A 4,108-nucleotide genomic window follows, 5' to 3' on the forward strand; every position below is an offset into this window, starting at 1 on the left:
TAAGGCTGCCCTCCCCAAAAACCTTTTGCAAAGGCTTTGGGAGTACATCCAGGAGAGCTGCGAATGCCAGGGCAAATTAATCGTTAAACATGCTTGCTTTTAAACCATGTATACTATTTTAAAAGGTACACTCACCAGAAGTCCCTTTTCCACCTGGCGGGTCCGGGAGGCAGCCTTGGGTGGGTTTGGGGGGTACTGGCTCCAGGTCCACGGTGAGAAATGGTTCCTGGCTGTCGGGAAAATCGGTTTCTCTGCTTGCTTGCTGTGAGCTATCTACAACCTCATCATCATCATCTTCCTCATCCCCAAAACCTGCTTCCATGTTGCCTCCATCTCCATTGAAGGAGTCAAACAACATGGCTGGGGTAGTGGTGGCTGAACTCCCTAAAATGGCATGCAGCTCATCATAGAAGCGGCATGTTTTGGGCTCTGACCCAGAGTGGCCGTTTGCCTCTCTAGTTTTCTGGTAGGCTTGCCTCAGCTCCTTAAGTTTCACTCAGCACTGCTTCGGGTCCCTGTTATCTCCTCTGTCCTTCATGCCCTGGAAGATTTTGACAAATGTTTTGGCATTTCAAAAACTGCAACGTAGTTCTGATAGCATGGATTCCTCTCCCCATACAGTGATCAGATCCTGTACCTCCCGTTTGGTCCATGCTGGAGCTCTTTTGTGGTTCTGGGACTCCATCATGGTCACCTCTGTTGATAGCTCTGCACTCACCTGCAGCTTGCCACGCTGGCCAAACAGGAAATTGAAATTCAAAAGTTCGTGGGCCTTTTCCTATATACCTGGCCAGTGCATCTGAGTTGAGAGTGCTGTCCAGAGTGGTCACAATGGAGCACTCTGGGATAGCTCCCGGAGGCCAATACCGTCTAATTGTGTCCACAGTACCCCAAATTCGACCCGGCAAGTCCGATTTCAGCACTAATCCCCTTGTCAGGGGTGGAGTAAGGAAATCATTTTTAAGAGCCCTTTAAGTCGAAAAAAAGGGCTTCGTTGTGTGGACGGGTGCAGGGTTAAATCAATTTAACGCTGCTAAATTTGACCTCCACTCCTAGTGTAGACCAAGGCTCAGAGTGTTAGGGCACATGTCAGCATGCAGGTATGTGACACTACATGGGATTGTGTACTAATGTCCTGGAGCTTGGAGTCATCAGATAGAATGCCATTACAAGCCAATCTGTCCTCCAAAATTATGTAATGCAGGTTTTCTTGGAAGAATTAAAAAATGTCACTTTTGTTTAAGAGTTGGCCAGAGTCCAACTGTGTTATGGATGCCTTTGTCCTGCAATGAAACACAGGCTTGCTGTATACCTTTCCACCAATTCCACTGATCCCCATAGTGATTTCCAAGATCAGAAGAGACAAAGCTGTGATCATTCTGGGGGTTTCATACTGGCCAAGGCAGTTTTGGTTGATATCTACTACAGATGGTCCATTCAGTCTCTGATCCAGCTCTCAGATTTCCTGGGTTTGATCACTTAGCATCACAACCAGATGCTCAATCCAAGCCCAAAATCATTGCACCTGACATCGTGGCTGTTGTGTGCCTAAGCACCATAAACAGGCACTGCTCCCTACATGTCCAGGAAATCCTGATACAAAGGAAAACATTTCACAGAAAAACATTCTTCCAAGTAGAGGAGGTTCTTGATATGGGCAGCCCAAAAAGGCCTGGATATGATCCAGGCCTCAATGCCAAAGATCTTTGACTATTTACTGCACCTCAAACAGGATTTTTTGGGGGGGAGGGGATTTAGCTTTATTAGAACCCGTCTCGCAGTGATCTCAGCTTAGCACCCACCTGTGCAAATATGCTCAGTTTTTTTCATTCCACAGTATCAAAGTTTCTTAAAGGGCTACTACACACTTGCACACCAGTAGAGAGCCCACTTCTGCCTGGGTTCTCCAATATTGTTCTCTTGAGACTTAAGAAGCCTCCTTTGGAGCCTCTCGGAACGCTGCTTGCACCTCTCCAGTCTGAAGACTGTTGTAGGAGCTATCACTTTGGCTGGAAGAATGAGTGACCCTCCCCGTACAGCATTTGATAGGGGCAAAGTAGTGCTGAAACCTCATCTACAGTTCATCACCATGGTGGTCTCAGAACTTCATTGTCACCAATCAACCAGCTTGTCTTCTTTCTGAAATCACACTCAACACCAGGAGAAAAGTAACTGCATACACTAGATGTGTCTAGAATTCTGTTTTATTACATGGACAGGAACAACAGTTCAGACTGTTGGCCCATCTATTTCTGGCTATAGCTCTAAATCTATAGATTCTAAAGATAAGGCCATCTCATCTAAAAGAATATCAAAATAGATTGCATCTTTTTCTGTTAGCAGTTGGAGAATGTACATCTCCTACTGAACATCAAGGCTCACTCCCTCAGAGTTCAGGTGACATCTGCCTGCTTTCAGAAATTTGCCAGTATCTGAGATCTGCAAGGCTGTGGGATGGAGTAAGCCACTGACCTTTCTCAAATACTATGACTTCAACTTTGCAGTCGAGTGAGATGCCAAATTCAGGAGAGCAATTCTACTATGGCTGTTTGACTGAAATTTGTCATGCACACCATTTTGAGGGGATACTGCTTGCCAGTCACCTACAGTGAGAGCAACAGTAACATAGTTGAAGAACAACAGTTACTTACACTACAGTAACTAACTGTGGTTCTTTGAGAAGTTGGTGGTGTGGATCCTATGACTTCTGTTCCATCCCAACTTTTCAGAGTTTTGAGCTACCATGGCATTAAATTGCGAGGGAGGGTTGAGGTCACTCCTCTAGAGAGCAAAGGTGGCAGGGTACATGCCCAATAGATATTGCCATTTAAAAAAAAAATTTCATCTTGCACACAAGATGCATATGCACCTACTGTGGGATCCACACTGACTATGACATCTTGAAGAACCACTATTACAGTAGAGTAAGTAACCATTTTTCACTTACTATATGAAGTAAATTATTACATTTTTGTAAGGATTTTTGGATGAACAGATACAGGGATAGAGAAGCGTAGAACTACTTTTGAGGAAAATAAATTGCAGTTCATTTGATCAGACTTTGCACAAGTATATTAAAAAGTCCATTTCCCAAATTTTTTTTACATGTCTGTTATTTCTTTAGTCATTAGTAGTTATGACTTTACCCCATGGAAACTATTTTGTGAAGAATAAATTTCCCTTCATGCTGATGGTCAATTATAGCTTCCTGTGAATAGTCAAAGTAGGCATTTTTTTCAGATGCACATGCATGAAGAGCACATTTGTTCAAAATTTTCTGTCTTGTTTATTCTTTAAAGCTGTGCAAATGGCAGTCTTTAGCTTCTTAAGTGTAAGCAATAAGCATTAACATTTTTAATAACTAATTTAGTTTTTTCTGAGGTGCCACCATTGTAAGACAAGCAGGTTGACTTCTAGTCAGGAAAAGCATTTAGGTTGCCATCCCTACTTTTGGATAAATTATTCTTCATCAAGATGAAGTACTTAAGTAAAACATCTGAATTAAGATGTCAGTTGTTGCTGTGTCTGATGAGGTCTGGAAGGACCTATGATGCTAATAAAGGACAATGTAGCAGCTGTGACCAAGAGTGCTTTATTCTATCTGAACTTGGCAAGATTGTGACGTTTAATATGGACTCTAGGACTCATTATTCTTGTAGTTTGTCACCTTTGAAATTAGACTATTGCAATGTGCTTTACATGGAAATGTAACTGTGGATTTGGAGGTCTTGCTTCTCTTTCCGGTGAGCTGAGTTGCTAAATCCTTTGAAAGCTAGAAGTGCTCCTTCGATCCCTCCTAAGCCTCTCTTAAAAAGAAAGAGTAGAAACATAGATACAAAGAGGGATCCTCCAGCAGGCTCCTATCTTGTGTGTCAGATGTTCTAGCCCATAATGGTTCTTATATAGTGCTCCTTATTGTGGAACCTGAGCACCTTCCAGTAGTTTATTAAGCAACATGACTACACATCTGTCATGTAGTGTTTGTTGTTTAGCTCCCTGGGGGAGAAATGTGTGTGTTGGTGTCTATTGTTTTGGTAGAGACTTTTTAATACACACCTAGCAACAGGTATATTTATGTTAGTAAAAAGATGGTCAGAGAAGTATGCCT

The sequence above is a fragment of the Lepidochelys kempii genome, chromosome 5 (genome assembly GCF_965140285.1).
Source record: "Lepidochelys kempii isolate rLepKem1 chromosome 5, rLepKem1.hap1, whole genome shotgun sequence".
NCBI classification, from domain to species: Eukaryota; Metazoa; Chordata; order Testudines; family Cheloniidae; genus Lepidochelys; species Lepidochelys kempii.